General features: G+C 44.4%; 1 pseudogene; it reads left to right on the top strand.

Annotated features, from left to right (window-relative positions):
* Nucleotides 1–3,704: 3,704 nt before the first annotated feature.
* Nucleotides 3,705–3,822, top strand: LOC126268351 (5S ribosomal RNA; annotated as a pseudogene).
* The last annotated feature ends 17,322 nt before the right edge of the window (nucleotides 3,823–21,144 follow it).

Here is a 21,144-nt window from a genome sequence, read left to right on the forward strand (position 1 = left end):
CGCGTCCTCCCCCGAGGATGACACGGCGGTGGGATGATCCCTACGGGCCACTTGTGGCCCTGAAGACGGAGTGCAGCTTTCAAAACCTATTCACGTTTACTTACACTCAATGAAACTAAAAACTCAGGTGCTGCAAGGCTTTACTTCCCTACAGACTACTACGTGTATTTTTAAATAATAAAAATAGGTGATGTATTTTTCCGAAATCTATCTTCATATTCTACACCTTGTAGACCTCATTAATTGCGTAGAACCTAAAATAGACGCTCAATAGGGGAACTTCAGTGCGGATTTTGGAAAAATATATCAGCGGAGAGAACTGGAATCTAAAAACTATTCTGCAAGGAAACAACTAAAAAATAAAGGCATGACAGCTACATTTTTAGATTTTAACAAAGCAGAATCGAAAAATCGGCTCGTTAAAATACCTTGGTGAGTGGTTGAGCATAAACGACGAGAAGGACAGTCTAGAGAGAAGAGCAGATAAGGTGAACAAAGTACACTCCTAGAAATGGAAAAAAGAACACATTGACACCGGTGTGTCAGACCCACCATACTTGCTCCGGACACTGCGAGAGGGCTGTACAAGCAATGATCACACGCACGGCACAGCGGACACACCAGGAACCACGGTGTTGGCTGTCGAATGGCGCTAGCTGCGCAGCATTTGTGCACCGCCGCCGTCAGTGTCAGCCAGTTTGCCGTGGCATACGGAGCTCCATCGCAGTCTTTAACACTGGTAGCATGCCGCGACAGCGTGGACGTGAACCGTATGTGCAGTTGGCGGACTTTGAGCGAGGGCGTATAGTGGGCATGCGGGTGGCCGGGTGGACGTACCGCCGAATTGCTCAACACGTGGGGCGTGAGGTCTCCACAGTACATCGATGTTGTCGCCAGTGGTCGGCGGAAGGTGCACGTGCCCGTCGACCTGGGACCGGACCGCAGCGACGCACGGATGCACGCCAAGACCGTAGGATCCTACGCAGTGCCGTAGGGGACCGCACCGCCACTTCCCACCAAATTAGGGACACTGTTGCTCCTGGGGTATCGGCGAGGACCATTCGCAATCGTCTCCATGAAGCTGGGCTACGGTCCCGCACACCGTTAGGCCGTCTTCCACTCACGCTCCAACATCGTGCAGCCCGCCTCCAGTGGTGTCGCGACAGGCGTGAATGGAGGGACGAATGGAGACGTGTCGTCTTCAGTGATGAGAGTCGCTTCTGCCTTGGTGCCAATGATGGTCGTATGCGTGTTTGGCGCCGTGCAGGTGAGCGCCACAATCAGGACTGCATACGACCGAGGCACACAGGGCCAACACCCGGCATCATGGTGTGGGGAGCGATCTCCTACACTGGCCGTACACCTCTGGTGATTGTCGAGGGGACACTGAATAGTGCACGGTACATCCAAACCGTTATCGAACCCATCGTTCTACCATTCCTAGACCGGCAAGGGAACTTGCTGTTCCAACAAGACAATGCAAGTCCGCATGTATCCCGTGCCACCCAACGTGCTCTATAAGGTGTAAGTAACTACCCTGGCCAGCGAGATCTCCGGATCTGTCCCCCATTGAGCATGTTTGGGACTGGATGAAGCGTCGTCTCACGCGGTCTGCACGTCCAGCACGAACGCTGGTCCAACTGAGGCGCCAGGTGGAATGGCATGGCAAGCCGTTCCACAAGACTACATCCAGCATCACTACGATCGTCTCCATGGGAGAATAGCAGCCTGCATTGCTGCGAAAGGTGGATATACACTGTACTAGTGCCGACATTGTGCATGCTCTGTTGCCTGTGTCTATGTGCCTGTGGTTCTGTCAGTGTGATCATGTGATGTATCTGACCCCAGGAATGTGTCAATAATGTTTCCCCTTCCTGGGACAATGAATTCACGGTGTTCTTATTTCAGTTTCCAGGAGTGTATTTCAGAAGATCAAAAACATATACATGATAACGACTTTATCGTGGGATACTGAAATTTAGCTTTACAATACATTACTCAGACTGAGGCTCTGTATAGCGCTGAAACTAAAACTTGTGCGAAAAGAAGGCACGAACCAAATCATGAAAATAGAAAGACTGTTTACGGGTTGACCCAAGGATGTCTACGAACACACGGACAGCATATTTCACTCAATAAGCACAAAATAAAAATGTCGTTCAACTGACATTTGGCAACAATGGATAATGATGTAACCGGCCGTTGTGGTCGAGCGGTTCTAGGCGCTTTACTCCGGAACCGTGCTGCTGCTACGGTCGCAGGTTCGGATCGTGCCTCTGACATGGGTGTGTGTGATGTCCTTAGGTTAGTTAGGTTTAAGTAGTTCTAAGTCTAGGGGACTGATGACCTCAGATGTTAAGTCCCATAGTGCTTAGAGCCATTTTTGATGATGATGGACTGAAGAAGAAAACTGTTATTAATATTAGAAAGCAGAAATTACAACCAGTATGGTTTACACAGATGCTAAATGACGTTAAAGAAGCAAATATGAATATAGTGGGCAGGCAAAACGTGAATTTACCTAGCCTCTTGATCCCCGAGGTACCGTATACGGAGCCTCCATGTTACACGTTTTTCCTCGGGTGTGTAAGCAGACGAATCTTTCTTAGTCTGTGGTATCAAGCACGGTACACGTCATACTTGTCACAGCTCACGTGTTCATCCTTGCACCGAACACCACGAGATGGCAACACTCAGTGCAACCTTCGACTGCACAGCATGTCTCGGCAGAATAAAGCTAAAGACATATCTTTTTCCAGTTACAAGTATTTTCATAAATTTTAATAACATTAAAGCTGTACAGATGTACCTCAGTCAGTAACTAAGAATAGCTGAGTGCTATAACGGATTTATAAGCTTTAAACTTTTGATTGTTATGTACGATACTTCGCGTTTGAATGTCAACTTTGTTTAAATGATTGGCAGTGAGGTTATAGTTCGTTTTAGCTTGATGACGTGCCTTGTTCAGAAGAACATGTGAAAATGGCGGATAGGATACTGAAGAGACCTCACCTTTATACGGTGTGAGCTGCGCAAAATTTCCCTTTGTTTTACTACTGACAGGAATTGCTTTATATATTCCACAAAAAATTTAAGTAACCTAGGACAAGTAATGTTAACTCGATACTGAACTATACGGTAATATCAGGAAAAGAGAAATAATTTGAAAATTTTGCTGTGGTACTTTTGTTTAAATATTTTAAATAGTTTACTTACAGTTGTTGAAATGTTTGATACGAAATGTGCATTTTGAGCTGTCTTGAAATCTACAACAAGTATGAGTAATATGTGCTACGTGTATAGCTGTTCTTTTGTAATAAAGTAGCCTGAACCTACAAAGTTGTGTGTAGTAATTGTTCAGCTTAAGTCCTGTGCTGTCATATAGGATGACAATTATTAAAAAAAATTCGCTATGTTTTCAAAAAAATTTTTGAGAGGAATTCATTGTTAACTAGCATTAACACGAAGCATTAAACACAGTAATATCCCACTTGTACTTTTTGTGCGTGTTCTGGACTGAAGAAGTTAGGAACGAAATGCAGATGGTGATTTTGAGGAAGGAACAAGAGAGATGAGGAAAACACTCTCATAACATCGATCAGCCCTAGAAGGAGAGATCGGAACATATGAAACGAATCTGGGTGGAGGTGAAGGATGATGGATGCAGCAAGAAATGAAATATTCGTTTAACAGGAGGTGTAAAAGGCAACGGCCTTGCCGCAGTGGCTACATCGGTTCCCGTGAGATCACCAAAGTTAAGCCCTGTCGGGCGTGGTCGGAACTTGGATGGGTGACCATCCAGGCTGCCATGTGCTGTTGCCATTTTTCGGGGTGCACTCAGCCTCGTGATGCCAATTGAGGAGCTATTCGACCGAATAGTAGCGGCTTCGCTCAAGAATACCATCATAACGACCCCATGCCTCTCCTATGCGGATCCTCCACTGAGGATGACACGGCGGTCGGATGGTTCCGGTAGGCCACTCGACGGAGTGATATATATGTATATATATAAGAGCTGTTTATGGTCTGTAAAAGAGCTGTATTGATAAATGAATTAGTATAAGTAATTCACTACAGTCTGCTCTGAACAAAAAACTCTAAATTAATTTTTGTGTCAAGTTGCGATGCTGTGGCAAATGGTGGGTTAAAGTGAGAGCGAAAGCCATCTGGATGGTGTTTTGCAAGTGTGCGGTGCTACAAGCTACACTTTCACTCTTCTTCGTGGTCCCGAGTAAATAGAATTTGAGATGAAACGTTTACGCTCCTGGAGGTGAAGGAATTCGTCCCGCCTTGCGGTCCAACGTCCGGTGCGTTGTCAATATTGTATCGCGCCTCGCGATGTGTGTAGGTGGAGGGCAGTACCGGCGTAGGCCGGCCGTTGCCTTCTCGCGCCCGCCTCCCCAGCAGGTGGGCGGGGGTGGCCACTGTTTACTTTATAGCCGGCCGCTGCGTACCGGCGCTACGTCGCTCCCCCGCCTGGCTGTCTCTCTTTTAGTACCCGGGGTGGCGTCCCGAGGGTCGCGGCCTCCTGCAAGATGCATCGCCGGCGCCGCCTGGGAGCCGCGGAGGACGCCTGCCTACCTGGTACCTGGCGCGGCTGTAAAAGGCGCCGCTCCTGAGTTACACTCTGACACCAGAGGCCCGACCAGCAGCCTGCAGTTCCGCGAGAGTGAAAATATGCTCTCCCTGTTGCGAGTACTGTAACGGCCTTACCCTCACAACGTGCCGTGCTGTGTGCACAGAAAAAATACCCCACAAACTGGTGAGGCTAAATTCAAAACAGTACAGACCACCTCTACCAGTCATACGTACATACCACTGTGCGCTCTTCGAATCAGTACTCAGCTTTGCAGCTAGCACGTGGGCACATAGACTGAACGTGGTCACCGACAAAGCATCCGTCAGACGAGGGCAGAGAAGTGTCCTACTTAGGCTGTCTGGAGCCTTCGGTACCACCTCAGCGGATGCACTATGTGTGGTGCTCGGAATATGCCCCATAGATATCTCGATTAAATACAGATCTGCAGGGTACTGGTTAAAGGTGGGGAGATTAGATAAGGTTCACACAATAACCGGTGTGCCCATAGAGAAGATACGTCACCTTAAAAGTTGGCGTTTGGATGCGTGGCGAGGTGAGTGGGATGTAAGTGATAAGGGACGTAGACTGCACGACTTACTCCCTGACACAAGGGCGCGGTTGAGAATGAGACATATCGGTCCCAGTCGCGGTATGGTACCTTTATTAACCGGGCACGGACCTTATCCCACGCACTTAAACCGCTTGAGTCTGAGGCAGACACCTAGATGCACATGCGGGGAAGAGGTTCCCCAGAACACACTGTCTTTTTCTGTGGGCAATACGCGAACAATAGACAAATACTACACTTGGATTACACAGATACAGACATAGATATAAACACAGCAATAAGAGCCGAAGAACAATGGGCACAATTAAACGCACTGACAAACAGTATTTAAAAAAAAAAAAAACATGAAGAGTATATGCGGACACGACATCACCGACATGCCTGTGTGCAGCGTAACAGAAATCTCCAGAGGGTGGACAGCGATACCCACAGTGATAGCGAAAATAGTGACAATGAGGGGGAACAGGAGGAGGAAGCTGAGGTGTGGCAGTGAATAAGTGTCAGGTGCTGGCGATCTAGCCAAGAAAACACCAAATGCTGTACATGGATGTCCACCTAATGTAGTTAATACATACGATTAGTGACAAATTGGATAAGAAACATTATTTCCCTACTAATAACCATTTGTGTGTGTGTGTGTGTGTGTGTGTGTGTGTGTGTGTGTGTGTGTGTGTGACTGGCGGTCAACGGCTCGATGAAACCATTCCGAGGTATTCACCGTCAGTCACAATAGGTGATGGTACTAACAAATCTCTCATCTAACCTATCTTCTTTTTATATTCGTCTTAAAAACAACAAAATTTTATTTTTGTTATTTTCAATCATTCTTTGTAAATGTTGTAGATAAAACAAAAGGAAAGAAAACTGTAAAAAGATAAAAAACGAAAATTGTAAGATGTACGACGTGTTTTAAACATCAGGTAACAGGTTTATAATTTGGCAATAAATAAATAATGTGCTGTGTAACGAGAAAAGGAATGTTAACTGCCAGAATTCACCCTGACTGTCATGGACGATTGGGACCGCCTCGAAACGTATAAGCAAGACATCATGACCGTAACAACAACAGAGTAGGTAACACCGCAGTGTAGTGTGCGTACTGTAAGACCTTCTGTACACATACCATCAGATTATTTGACTTGTTGCCCTAACGAAGTAGGCGAGTGTCAGCAATATGTTTCGTGGTCTTATCGTGGCGTGTTTATCTTCTGCCATCAGGTCAGACCATAGAAATACCACTTGCACGCTTAGAGTAGCAGATTGACGGTGACCAACTTTAAACAGAAGTTGATTAATTTCCACAGACATTTACTAAAATAATAACAAGCATAAAAATGACTTAACTTGGTTCTGGATGCTATTTACAATCGACAATTTGAAGTTCCTTTGGTGTTGGTACGTTATTCTTATTCTCACATATATCTCTGATACTTGACAAAAGTGGCTATGTACAGGAATATGGTAATCTCATTAGGCGCAGACTGAAACTTGACTATAGATTGGTACAGAGAAATTGTAGACTGGTACAGACTAATGCAGACTGGTACAAACGGTTGCAGACAAATGCAGACTCACTAATCGGAGGCCTATACACTCGTTATAATACCTCGCGCATTCATGTATCACTGCGCGAGTGCGATCTGCAAGGAGAAGAGGTTCTACGTTAGCAGCAACCTCGTGGACTGCGTTACATATTAATATGCGGATCAGCGGAAGCAGGATTTGGTCCGTCTTTAAGGCAGCGCCATCTCGTAGTCCAGAAATGGACGAGAGCTGCGCCTGCACTGTTGTGCTTAGCGGGGCGCGCTCTAGTGGGAAAGTTGTGTACGCACTGACTACGCGGAACTATATACACCACACGCGGTATCTCCACAAAAACTTTCCTTTTGAATTGAAACTAAGGCTCAACAAATTCAGCAGCGGCCGCTCTCTCGTACCTATGCCTTTCTACACTCGGATAAGTTCCGCTCGCGCACGCTTTGTGTCACAGTGCGTGAGACTGCTGACTCACGGTGTTGTGACGCATCCAGCGAGGTAAATTATGATTCGTCAATTTCTCCAGGCGTATTTTATGACGAAATAAACCTCGGGTGAACAGCCTGGTATGAGTGTGAATAGGACACAATATTTCGGCAGTCGACCACGTGGCCGTCATCAGGTGCGCTGATGTACTGACCGGCGGTGGGCCGGCGCCAGGTATAGACAGGACAATCCCCCTCACGCTTCTCCCTCAGGCGTTTCCTATGAGTCGGTGCGGTCCAGGTACAGCGTCCGTTCTCCCGCCGTCTGGGCGCTGCGTCCTAGGTGTTCTCGTTCAGGAGGGTCTGCCGGCACCGCTCTTGTTATTCTTCCCTCCTCCCCCGAAGTCGGTTCACTCTCATAGGAAGCGCCTGAGGGAGGAGCAGAAGGGGGATTGTCCTATATATACATGGCGCCGGCCCACCGCCGGTCAGTACATCGGCGCAACTGATGATGCCAACGTGGTCGATTGCCGAAATATTGTGTCCTATGCACACTCATACCAGGCTGTTCACCCGAGATTCATTTCGTCAACAGGTAAATAGATCCACTACTTCTAATAACATGCGGAAATGCAGCCAAGTGACATAGTCGACAACCGCTGATATTCCGACAGCAGCACACGCTGTCATTTTAAGGTGTAACAGCACGAGTAAGTGCTGTGCAAGGGAATTTAAGATCACGATTCGCACAGAGACTCCGGAAAGATTACTCACACACACAGACACACACACACACACACACACAGTAAACACAAGTGCCTTCACAAACAAAACATCACTGGCACCAGAAGTTGTCGATAGTCAAATTAACAATCAAAGGGGGAGGGCGGGGGGGCGAGAAGCTTAGACTCTGTTCCTCTGTTTTATGACAAGGGAGAGAACAGGATTCCATTCAGAATTTAAACAAAAACCACCATCTCCATTTGTAAGGTTACTTGCTAATTTAATTTCAGCTGCTTGCTTTATAACATTATCTCCCACATGATGATCGGTGCCCAGACAATGTTCTCCAAAGGCGGATTTGCTCGTCCGTTGTTACCATCTGTTATCGTCTGTCATGCTTACACTCAGTTCACCAGTCCTCCACCTTCCTGACAGTCTGGCCAACATAAAACATGCCACAACTGCAAGGAATACGGTGGACACCTGCCTTACGCAAATCAAAATCATCCTTTACGAATCCTAAAAGGATTCTGGTATTTATATGGTGGTCGAAAAACATATTTCGCATCATATTTCCTCAAAATACGACCAGCCCATTTCCAAATGAAGGGCTTATTTCAATAGTGGTACAAGTCCATTTTTGTTCATTTCGATATACAGTGTTCTAAAGTTAAATGAGCGCTGAAAAATCTGCAGTTGAGATACCATAAATATTCAAGTATATGGCTTCATGCTAGAGATCAACATTTCTTTCTATCTGTTTGAATCATTAATTTCAGAAGCATTATAGGCAAAGAAGTGGAGGTAAAGGACTTGTACCACTATTGAAATAAGACATCCAAATGATTCCTGCGTAAGGCAAGAAGCCCGTACGCCTTGGTGCCACTTCGGTGTTACAAACATTCAACCGGTGCACTGTTGATCGATAGCGCAATGCGCGTCTGATTTGTCTTCCACTATAATCATCGTGACGAAAGGCGCCTTCGAACTCGTTAAATCGCTTCACAAACTCTCAGACTCCGAGATGAAATCGGCAGTGTGAACAAGGGTAGGAAGTTGTCCTTCACGCTGAATCGAATGGTGACAACTATTTTGCAGGCAGTCTTTATTTAAACAATTTGAGGCAGCAGCTCCATCTACTGTGTCCACCATGAGGTCCAGAGTCCAACTGACCAAGTACACAGTACTGCCACCAGAGTGTGCTTTCATCCCATGATGGTCTGGAGGGGAAAAATGGGAAAATGAGTCAGCCTGTGCCAGGCTGCTGGACAGATGGAGGAGTGTTCTTTATTTATTTTCGAGCAATTTATGTAGGGATAGATTTGACATAGTGTATTTATTACACTGATACAAAACACTCGCCCTAACGTGCTTGGGGTCACAATACACAGCATACAGACACTCGTAAATTACCGAAATAATGCAGTACACTGATGAGCAGATACGTTCACTAATTATAAACTGTCAAAATATTGCAACCAATTTCTTTAGGAAAATAAGTGTGTTATCTACAATTACTAATAGCATGTAACTCCGTGTCACCAGTAAGGATCACAAATAACCCTCTGGCAATAATCTCAGCCATCACATCATTCACTATTCATCAAAAATTACAGATTAACAATGCCTGGTATGATGGCTAAGGTTCACATGCTTCATAATAAGTGCATCCGATGCTCTGCATAGAAATTCATTCTAATTAATGCTACACAGCATGTTTTTCAATCATTAGTCTTCTGACTGCCTTGATGCTACCCACCACGAATTTCTCTCCTGTGCCAACCTCTTCATCTCAGAGTAGCATTTGCAAGATAGGTCCCCAATTATTTGCTGGCTATATTCCAGTCTCTGGATTCCTCTACAGGTTTTGCCCTCTACAGCTCCCTCTAGTACCATGCAAGACATTCTGATGTCTTATCAAATGTCATATCATCCCATCCTTTCTCCTTGTCAGTATTTTCCACATATTCCTTTCGTCTTCAATTCTGGGCAGAACCTAATTAATTTTCAACATTCGTCTCTAGCACCACATCTCAAATGCTTCAATTATCTTCTGTTCCCGCAGTCCATGTAAATCTATGATACAGTGTTGTGCTCCAAATGCACAGTCTCAGAAATTTCTTTCTGAAATTAAGGCCTGTGGACGATATTGGTAGACTTCTCCTGGCCAGGAACGCCCTTTTTGCCAGTGCTTGTCTCTTTTTGATGTTCTCCTTGCTCCGTCCATCATCTGCTATTTTGCTGCCTAGGTAGCAGAATGCCTTAACTTCATCTGCTCCCTGACCATCAATCCTTATGTTAAGCTTGTATCTGTTCTCATTTTTGCTAATTCCGATTACTTTCTTCTTTTTTTTGATTTACTCTCAATCCATATTCTGTAGTCATTAGACTGTTCATTCCACTGAGCAGATCATGTAATTGTTCTTCACTTTCACTCAGGATTGCAATGTCAGTAGCGAATCTTATCATTGGTATCCTTTCATCTTGAATTTTGATCCCTACCCTGAGCCTTTCTTTTATTTCCATCATTACTTCTTTGATGTACAGATGGAACAGTAAGGGCGAAAGACTATATTCTTGTCTTACACCCTTTTTAATCCCAGCACTTCATTCTTGATCGTTCACTCTTATTATCCGCTCTTTGCTCTTGTAAACGTTGTATGTTACCCGTCTCTCCCTATAGCTTACCGCTGTTTTTCCAGAATTTCTAACATCTTGCACCATTTTACATTGACGAACGCCTTTTCCCGGTAAGCCAATGCTATGAATGTTCCTTGATTTTTCTTTAGTCTTCCTTCCGTTATCAACAGCAACGTCACAATTGCCTCTGTGCTGCATTTACCTTTCCTAAAGCCAAACTGATCGTCATCTAACATATCCTCAGGATATTACAGACTGCATATGAAACTGAAGGTGTTTGCAGGTGTACGAATACGGGCTTGGTTTTAGTAACAAAGTAGTTTTATGGTAATACGTATCGATATCACCCAACAGGCTGTAGGGAAGCAGCGTACTCACACCGTATAAAATTCACATGAGTCTTTCCATTGTGTGCCAGCCTAGTCCGCTGTAACTAGCTCTGACGTCATAAATGTTGCGCAATACTTTAAAAATCAAATAAATAACCTGAAACGTTTCTAGCATGTCAGGAGTAATACCAAATCAGTATGTGTTGAATATCAGTTCAATAACTTTAACCATTTTCGAAATTTGGTCGTTTTTCTGTGAAAATTATTGGCGCAACAGAAAAGAGCTAGAAACTTAAAAATTTATATTTAGATTCCTTTTGCACAATAATTTAGTAGAAACAGTATTCTGGATCTCACAAATTAAAATTTTATTTGAAATTCATGATTTTCTGGTTTTTCTCTTAAAAATTAAGGAAGCAAGATGGATTAAGTACGCCAATAAATAAAGCTATGATGTTTAAATTTACGTAGAAGGGAGATTCGCTATAATCATAAAGATGTGAGAAGTTTCAACTGAATAACTATAAAACTATAGCGATAGCATACCTCCAAAGCGGAAGTTCAGAGCTCGTCTACTGCATGTATTGTAATTACATTAATTCTATCGCCCAAAATATTTGACTTAGCCGCGTCAGACTTTTATTATGATTACTTACTTGTGTGCTGATTGCACATTTAAATTGAGAGCTTCATTGGCCATCAGCAAAGGGAGCAATGATTTATTTGATAACTTAAAGTGGTGCATTACTAGCCCAGCGTCTAGACGGGAGAGCAGATTTGATGAGGCGTTCCCTTAGCCGTCCGCACCGCGGCTTTATATATAAGAACGCTGCGCGAGAAGAGGAAAGCCCCAGTTCTCCCCTGACGCTGATTAGCGCACCACCTGTGCCGGGAGTCGCGTCGCGTCGGTATCATTGGTATAAACAGTCTCAGATGCCGTAATAAGTTACTAGGGATACGCGTAACCATGAAATCGTTTTCGAGTGAAGTGTTGAATCTGGGATGACTTTAATAACATATCTTCAGTTTGCGTATGTCGTATTTTCACGTGCCGCCGCGGGACAGATATTCTACCATTATTTAGAGTGGCGTTTCATGAACATTATCATCAAATTATGGCGAGCATTCACTTAAGCATTTACTTTGAACAGTTGTAGTTGCATCAGTGCATTAGTGCATTAGATAGTAGTCGGATTGTGTGGATTCTTTTTGGCATGTAAATTTCAGAATATAGTGAACATTTTAGGGAGAATCGTTTTTGATTATGAATCCCAGACAATCTCCTAATTCCTTAGAGCTATAAGCTGTAGCTGTAAATGTATTTCTCGGACGAAGTGGGCACTAGGAATTCTAAATACAGGCTTCACGTTTTGCTAATCACTTTCTGGTTGCCAATGTTGTAGTTAGAGAGCCAGTGTTGAGAACGGCAAACAACAGCATTAAATAAATAAAAGGAACATTTATATAAAAATAAATTCCACCCGCCACCGCACATATGTTGCTAATCGGCCGGGAAATGCATCTTTTCTACATTATATAACAATAAATTCCACCCGCCGCCCCACAAGGCGTCATCACAGTTCGTGGCAGTACAGCCAGTTCCTTTCAGACGACGACAGAGGTCACGCAGGACCTGGCAGACCCAATGGTGCGTGCTCGCTGAGCCACGTCAAGAGCGATACAGGACTGCCGGCAGCAGCTGCAGAGCTCAGTTGTGCTGGAACTCTGTGTTTTGTGACATTCCTGCAATATTTGCAATGATACTTTGTTTGCTTGGAGAAATACAAGTAAAGTAAATCTTCTGTTTGTTGAATTAACTTGTTCACTAACCATTTCAGTTCCTGTCCAGCTTCCCCTACGACGACATTTGCCGCACCCGCTACTCATTACCGTTGTATATAAAGTCGTACACAACATACATGGCAACGAGTACTCATACATAGTGTGACTATCATCACTTCTACTTCTGTTGTCTATTTAGTTGTTTCTTTTTTCTAGGCGCTTGTCTTCAGTGCCCCCCCCCCCCCCCCCCAGCGTTTGCCTCGCTTGTGCTCTTAGTGTTCTGCGTTCTACCGATACTAGTTTTCCACCCCTTTCTGTTCCTTCTGTGTTATTTTTCCGTTCCGCTCGTTTTCTTTATGCATTGTTTCGTAGACTTTGGCTACTAATCCACAATCACCTGCTGCGCCGCCCACAGTTGGTCTAATTCAGTTTATTCACTTTCAGAGTCAACAAATGGTGCAACTGGCTGAATTGATGAATCGTTCCATGGTGGCACAGATGACTTCACTCAAGACACCGGACCCGACGGCAGCGCCACCGCCTGCGCCACCTGCAAATGTTCCGCCATTTGGTGAGTTTGACGAGGCGAAGAAAGACAGGGCAGTCCAACTCGTACAGTTCAATTCGCACGTGGAACGCATCGAACACAAGGCACTGACAAACCTCTTACTCCTTGCCACGGCCGGCGTCACTGTTTATCGGCTCTGCACCAAACCTTTCCCCACGTCGCACTCTGAACCGATACCATATGAGGACCTATTGCAGGCATTTAGAAAGTACTACGAGGACATGATTCAGGTGGTGACTGCCCGCTATCTGTTCTCTAGGATGCGTAACCAACGAAGACATAACCACTGTCAATGGGTGACTGAATTGCAAAGCCTCACTAGACAGTGTAGAATCAAATGTGACTGTGGCATGTATTACAGTGACGCAATGATTTGTGATTCATCGCGCAGAATGTAGCTCATTTTCGAATTCGGGAACAGATTTCTAAATAACCAGACCCTTCTTTGCAGCCGGCCGGAGTGGCCGATTCTAGGTGCTATAGTCTGGAATCGCGCGACCGCTACGGTCGCAGGTTCGAATCCTGCCTCGGGCATGGATGTGTGTGATGTCCTTAGGTTAGTTAGGTTTAAGTAGTTCTATGGGACTGATGACCTCAGAAGTTAAGTCACATAGTGCTCAGAGCCATTTGGCCATTCGAACCTTCTTTGCAGGAGGTTCGAAAAATTCTAGTCTTTCAGGTTTTCTGTGAAAGTGAGCAGACAGTTTTGAGGTAGCGCCTGTTTCTTCTGTAGATGGCGGCCACAAACGCGCCTCGCTGACAGCAGCCTAGCCCGACACTGCCACAGTGCTCGCTTAAACACGTGTCGCGTCTCGCACGAGGTGTGAACTCATGCCCTCGCTAGAACACTGCACATGTTCCCCTGCCTTGCTCCTCAGACACACAAACTTCATTCTTTTTGGGGCAAAGAGGGACAGGTACAGTCTGTGTCCTTACAGAAGCGTAAGGCACCCCCTTCTGCTGCTGATTCGTGCAAGGCTAAATCAGGAAAAGTGTGCACTGTATTTTAAAGCAGCACACTGTCGTTCGTGCTAAACAAAAGTAATAGCAGTTCAAGTGACGTTCCCAACTCATCTGCACTGATACATGTCGACAACGAACTTCTGTCTCTTACAGTTTCTGGACAGTCAGTCCTTTTGCAGCTTGACACTGTAACTTCACTGACTTCGTTCAACCGTACCACTTCCAAAGTGCTCGGCTAACCTCAGTCGTGCACATCGCGCCATACGCTGACGGCGTATAAAGGCCAAGGCAGTTCTGTCTTACACCTTTGTAACCTTCCTACAACTTTCTGAATTTTGACAAAGATGTTGAGACAGTGCTTATATTTTTTGTCTCGACTGTTTTGATTTGTTTGGGCTAAACATTCAGGAGAATGTACTTTCCATTACTTTCTTTGAGCCTTGGGACAGAGTTGCTCAGTTATGTGCAGTGTTTCAGAATTTGTTTTCTATGGGTCTAGGCAAAGCCAATAATTTAATTGCCCGCGTCACAATGAAGGACAACGGACAGCGACGTTTTGTTAGAGCTCACCCTGTACCTCAGGCTCTTCGGGAACAAGTAGCTCAGGAACTTAATTATTTCAAAGACAGCACATACTACCATCAGTCAATTGGTGTCACATCTTGTTGCCCTAAGGAAGCCGTCCGGAAGACTATGCTCCGATTTTAAGAGAACTGGAATCCCAAAATGGTCATAGATAGTTATTCCTTGCTGCGCCCCGAAGAATAGATGGGTAAATTTGGTGTCAATTGTTACTTTTCCAGAACTCATTTGTGCAACATTCACTTGCAGATCTCTGTGCATGAGCAGTCGCAAAAGGTCTTTGCCATTGCTATTCAGCAGCGTCTCTTCAAATGTTCGAGATCGCCGTTTGGTAGTGCCTTCGCACCCGCCATATTTCAGCGCTTTCTGGAGCACCTGAGTGGAAAAGTTTCTTTTCCCTCGAATTATTTAGATGACATTGTCGGCTCGGGCTGCACTCCTGAATAACGCACTACCGATCTTCGCACTCCGTTTCAAGTGCTGTGTGGAGCTGGCCTCAAATGTAACAAAGACATAAGTGTATTTTTTCCATATTGATCTTAGTACTTAGGGAATGTCATTAATAGCAAGCGCATTTTCTTGCCACCCATAACCTTCCACGCCCACATAATGTGCGGAAAAGAGAGTCTGTGTTAGGAGAGCTCACGTCTTTCCTTCTATTCCTAACGCCGCTAGAATCGCGGCTGCCTTGCATCGCTCGTAGAGGAAAAATGGTCCTCTTGTTTGTTCGCAGCAGCGCCAGTCTGTTTTCCAGAAGATGAAAGATGCTTCGCTTAGTGATCGGTACCTTGTTCATTTTGTTCCAGCAAAATCAGTGATAATTCCTCATGCAGCATCCGTGCAGTTCTGTTGCATAAGTTTGGTACTGCTGACAGGCCGCTTGCCATTGCTTTGAAGTTGATCAACAAAGATCACTTTTCTTGTAGTGTTGCAGTACTTCTTGTTATGTCCGTGCCTGATAAGAAAATAGGACAACGAATTCAGCCTAATGCAAGACACCTTTTTCTCTGTTTTGTTTCACCCAGACATGTTTCAGCACCTTTTGTGCTACCTTCAGTGGCTACATTTGATTTCCTAATTGTAAAATTGTTGTTGTGTATTAACATTTAGCGAAACTTTTGCTACATAATATTTACAATTGTGAATGAATGATTGTTGTAAAATAATATACAGTAATTGTTCATAGTGTCGCAGAAGAAGCCGAATAGCGCAGTCGCCGTAGTTTAGTTGTTATGATACTAGATTGTTGTATGGAGAGTTGTGAGTTCAGTACTCGACTGAACTGAAAAATTTTAACTTCTATAGCCGGCCGGAGTGGCCAAGCGGTTCTAGCTGCTACAGTTTGGAACCTTTTTTTGTTCTGGCCGGAGGCAGTTCGCTCCACGCTCTAGGTGGAAGTGCTGAATAAACCTTCGTTACGTGAAGTTAGTGTTCGTCATTCATCTACATACACATGCGTGACAATAGTTCACAGTTGAGATATGTATTAACGACCTGATGCACTGTGTATTTTTTATAACTTTATGTCAGAGTTCTATTTATAGCTTAATTGGCAAAAAGAGTAGATGTATCCATTACTTTACATACCTTACATGATGATCGAACACCACAGACGCCAAATACACTTCACACTCGTGCGCCTGACCCAGCCAAACACCCTACGAAACTAATGAATACTGCACAGCCACACCAACACGGCAAAAACTCTGTCTATATTTATCTGTTCTGATTTCCGTTTGTAAATGCATAATAAACAGAATTGTAAAAATTACGTTTTGCTGTTTGCAGATGACAAGTTTAGATTGTGTAGCAGAATAGCTACCAAAATAAATATCCAGTAACATCATGTAAGTTATGTAAGTTCATCAGGACGTTAATATATATCTCAATGTGAACTATGAACAAATAATGTATATTATTTTACAACAATCATTCATTCACAATTGTAAATATTATGCACCAAAAGTTTCGCTAAATGTGCTGAAACATATGTGGGTGAAACAAAACAGGAGAAAGGAGTCCCGCATCCCCCTAAAGCTCGGTTTAATTGTTCGCAAAGTGATAAGGAAGGTCTCGTCATTGTATTTGGTGTCACTAAGTTTCCCAGTACCTCTTTAACACCATCGTAGAATATATCAGGCCAATATCGCCTTCGTTAAACTCAGTAAAAACTTTTCTAGGTGGAAATTTTTTACTGAGTTTAACGAAGGCGATATTGGCCTGATATATTCTACGATGCCGTTTGGCTACATTGACTAAAGGGTTCTTCTAAGAAATTCCAAATTAAAATAACCTGAAGATGCCTAAAAAGGTGAAACGCGTAGTTGAAAAAAAAATTGCAACCAAGACTGTTTTAACCAATACGGTTAAGCACTGGCTGGCTATATGCCACATATGGATTGGACGAATTTCCAACCTGAATATCAGTCTGTCCTGCCTCAGCAGTTCTCTGCTAGGGTACCTTATCCTCCATTTTAGGTTTGGAGCAGTATTCATCTATTGCTAACAAGTGGTGGACGAGAGAAAATGTAAATGAACTACATCATTTGTACATAAAAACAAAACAATAATAGTAAACACGTAAGTGAATCCGTGTTTGGAAGAAGATAAAGATTATGATACGTATCCAAGTTTGACAGTATTGTAAGTAAGGCAGACAAACAATAGACGAATTTAACGTAGCCTAAAACACGACTCGAACCACGCGACTGACTGCAGACCACGTAATGGTAGGTAAAATACTGTGAGTAGGACATCATAATGCTCTGCCGACACTTTTTACAGAGCCTCAATACAACGACAGCGCTAATGTCTTCAACCAAGGTTTGCGCAGCCCTTCCTATAAGAAAAAGTGTTTATCTCGGAATGTATGCGTTTCCGGACCCACGTCTATCGGACTTACTTTTCTGGTTTCGATGAGTACTGTCGCCTCTCAAAGTATTCGACACTTTTTGTGGATATCCTACATATATAGACCCACACATCACTGTTGTGATTTATTGTGCACGAGACGACTCTTTCTCGCATCTGAATTTGACCAGAAATTACACTACAGACTTCTTTTTCCGTCTCCAATAAATGGAATATTTTCCCCTGCGATTGTTGTTAGCGTTTATTTGTACGTAAGATCAGTTCCGCTTTTCAGTGGTTGTGTGTCCTCTCCCTTGGGCCATATGGCAATACGCCCACAATTCATCCGTTCGGCAGTGGCGTGGTAGATATGTCTCCCTACGGGCGATAGACCAGAATGCATTTCGGAGCTGTACCCAGTCAGGAGTTAATTAAAACTACACGCGGCCCGCATCCCAGCAGAAATCAGCCGGCGTGTGCTGCCATGTCGTAGTTTGATTGGTACCTGTCGGGACGGCTGAGCGGCCGTGCTTCATAACAAACCGCATATGATATTACTGGGCATTGTCGGAAGCACGCTACTGCGCAGATGAAGTCGCCGTTCTCGTGTGTTGGAACGCTTCATGGCTGTTACATTATTTTTGTCTATAACATACGGTGAGTTTCAAAAAGAACTTTACAACTTTAAAAATTCATATAAATTTATTGAAAAAATATATAGAGCAGGGTTTAGTGTTACTTTGTAGGGAAACACATCAAGCTTTTTACCTTAAAAATGTTGTATGTGGCTTCTATTGCTTATCCTGCACACAATCCATCGGAAATCAATTTCTTCCCAAACTCGCTGTAGCATTGCTCAGTGACGGCGTAAATTCTTGCTCTAAGTTCAGGTAGAGAAGCCGCCACAGGAGGTACAAACACGATAGCCTTGATGAATCCCCATAAAAAGAATCGAGTGGTGCCAGGTCTGGGAAATGTGGGGGCCACACAATTGGCGCATCCCGGCCAATGTATTGACCTAGAAAGTGGTCACTAAGAAAGTCCCGGACGTCAGGAAGGTAGTGTGTCGGTGCACCATCTTGCATGAAGTAAACGTTTCTTGGTCATTCTAATCGATCTATCATATCAAAGATTGTTGTAACATATCCAGGTTCACTATCCTATTAATGGTTCTCTCACGGAAAAAATAGGCTGTACGTCTTGTTCTTGTTCAATGCGCTGTAATGACACTTTCTGACGCAGAGACATACACTACCTTAAAGTCTGCGCCAAAGATTAAATTGAGAGTAATGTAGAATATAATCTCTGTAATGTTCATATTCGATTCTCTTTTGTTTCATACACCTGGAACGAGTTAAGATACACTACCGATTGTTACCTTGTAGGGGATGGACGTAATTTTTGGTGTGTGCAAAAAGGCAGCCATCTGGTTAGTATTTATGGTTTGTGTGACAAGCAAAACAAGTCTTATTGTCTAGTGAATAAAAAATAGTGAGGAACTATCTAAGCTTTACGAGAATTATTTAAACGACGTAGCATTTTATTCCTTGGTTTCTACCGTCCTCGTGAAGTGAACCGATGCCGACTTAGGAAGATACACACGGTCAACAAAGAGCAGTACATCGATGGTGACTAATGAATTAATAATGTGGCAGAAGGACTAATTCTACGTCTGAAGTGAGAACTCTGATTAAATGAAAAATAACGTAGAATTCAGAAATGTAATTAATTGGAGTTGTAAATTATATTATAGGAAAATTTCACGCAGCACTGAATTTGTCCACATTTAAGCTAGTCAATACAGTCCGTAAAAAGGCCTTTTTAAACTTAAAGTCCCATATCCATCATTTTTTCTCTTTTCAAAAAATCAATAAATTTAATTTTTTATATATTTCGCCACAGCACCAAAAACGTTCAGTTTACGGCTATCACGAACATGTTGTTACGTTTTAAGTGGATTTTCACTGGCTCATATACTACAGTTATCTGTTTTAACCTTGCCACTTTTGTGAAAAGTCAACTCGTCAAAAAAGATGATTTTGTCCAAGAAATGTTCCTCTTCGTGCAATCGATTTTACATATCTGCACAGAAGTTCTTGTGGGCAATTTTATTGGCCTATTTTATTGTATGTACGATAGTCAATCTGTACGGTTTAAAATGCAAACGGTTTCTCAACACACGCCAAACAGTCGCATGTGGGATTTTCAGTCCGCGAGATAAACGCCAGGGCTATTGAGAAAACGTTGTCTCACTCGCTCAACGACATCGTCGGATGTGCTTCGACGACCTGATGATTTCCCATGTCTTACCGATCACGCTGTTTCTACAAAACATTTATTCCAGTCATAAATTGTAGGCCCATAGCAGGATCTTTCAGTGAACTGTTGCCGCCGACTTCGATTCTTCACACTTAGCATGCTCGGGTCCACTGAAGGCAGCCATCTTTAACGCAACTGCCGCTAGCGCTCCTTACGGTGCGATTCGGCTCTAGCGAACTACGCGAGACAAAACTTAATGTATTTCCCTACAAACTGACGCTACAATGCCCTCTGTAGGTGCTACTCATTAATTTATATAAATTTTCAAAGTTGTAAAGTCCTTTTTTTAACACCCTGTATGTACAAGCAAATACGACTGAAACAAGCTCCCTTCTAGGAACATACGTGAGATGGGTGTTCAATAAGTAATGCAATACTTTTTTCCTTGATTAATTTCGTTTGAAAAACGCAGAATTCGTTGTCGGACATCGTCGAGTATTCCCGCTTCAGTCTGTGTAGTTTCATGAAGTTCCGATAGGATGTGTGACTGCTGTGTACGGACGGAGGAGGAGCTGGCCACTCTTCGCGAACAGCTGAGCGTGTTGATGGCCGCGGTCAGTCGTCTTCAGGCTGCTGCCTCGGAGTGTAGCGGCAGTGGGGAGTCTGGTACGTCGCAAGGTACACCCCAGGTGTTACATGCTTCACCCACTGTCCCTGCTGTCGAGACATCTTCGCGGGTACCGGGCGCGGTTGGGCCACCCTCTCCCCAAGGGGAGTGGCGGGTTCAGCGGCGTTCACGGCACACGAGGCGGAGGGTCAATGTGGAGGCTGGCCGTGTGGCATCGCCCGCTCTGCCTGTGAGTGGACATGTGGCTGCTCCTTCAGCAAGGTCCGAGCAGGCACACGGGGGGAGGGGTTTATTAGTTATTGGGAGCTCCAACGTTAGGCGGGTGATGGCGCCCCTTAGGGAAATAGCGGAAAGGTCGGGGAAGAGGGCCAGTCACTCTGTCTGCTGGCCGGGGGGTCTCATCCGAGATGTGGAGGAGGCCCTACCGGCGGCGATAGAGAGCACTGGGTGCACCCGACTGCAAATTGTTGCTCATGTCGGCACCAATGACTCCTGCCGTCTGGGTTCAGAGGTCATCCCCGGTTCGTACAGGCGGTTGGCGGAGTTGGTGAAGGCGGAATGCCCCGCTCGCGGGGTGCAATCAGAGCTAACTATTTATAGTATCGTTCCAGTAACCGATCGCGGTCTTCTGGTTTGGAGCCGAGTGGAAGGCTTAAACCAGAGGCTCAGACGATTCTGCGGAGAGCTAGGGTGCAAATTTCTCGACCTCCGC

Source organism: Schistocerca gregaria, chromosome 4, assembly GCF_023897955.1.
Source record: "Schistocerca gregaria isolate iqSchGreg1 chromosome 4, iqSchGreg1.2, whole genome shotgun sequence".
Lineage (NCBI taxonomy): Eukaryota > Metazoa > Arthropoda > Insecta > Orthoptera > Acrididae > Schistocerca > Schistocerca gregaria.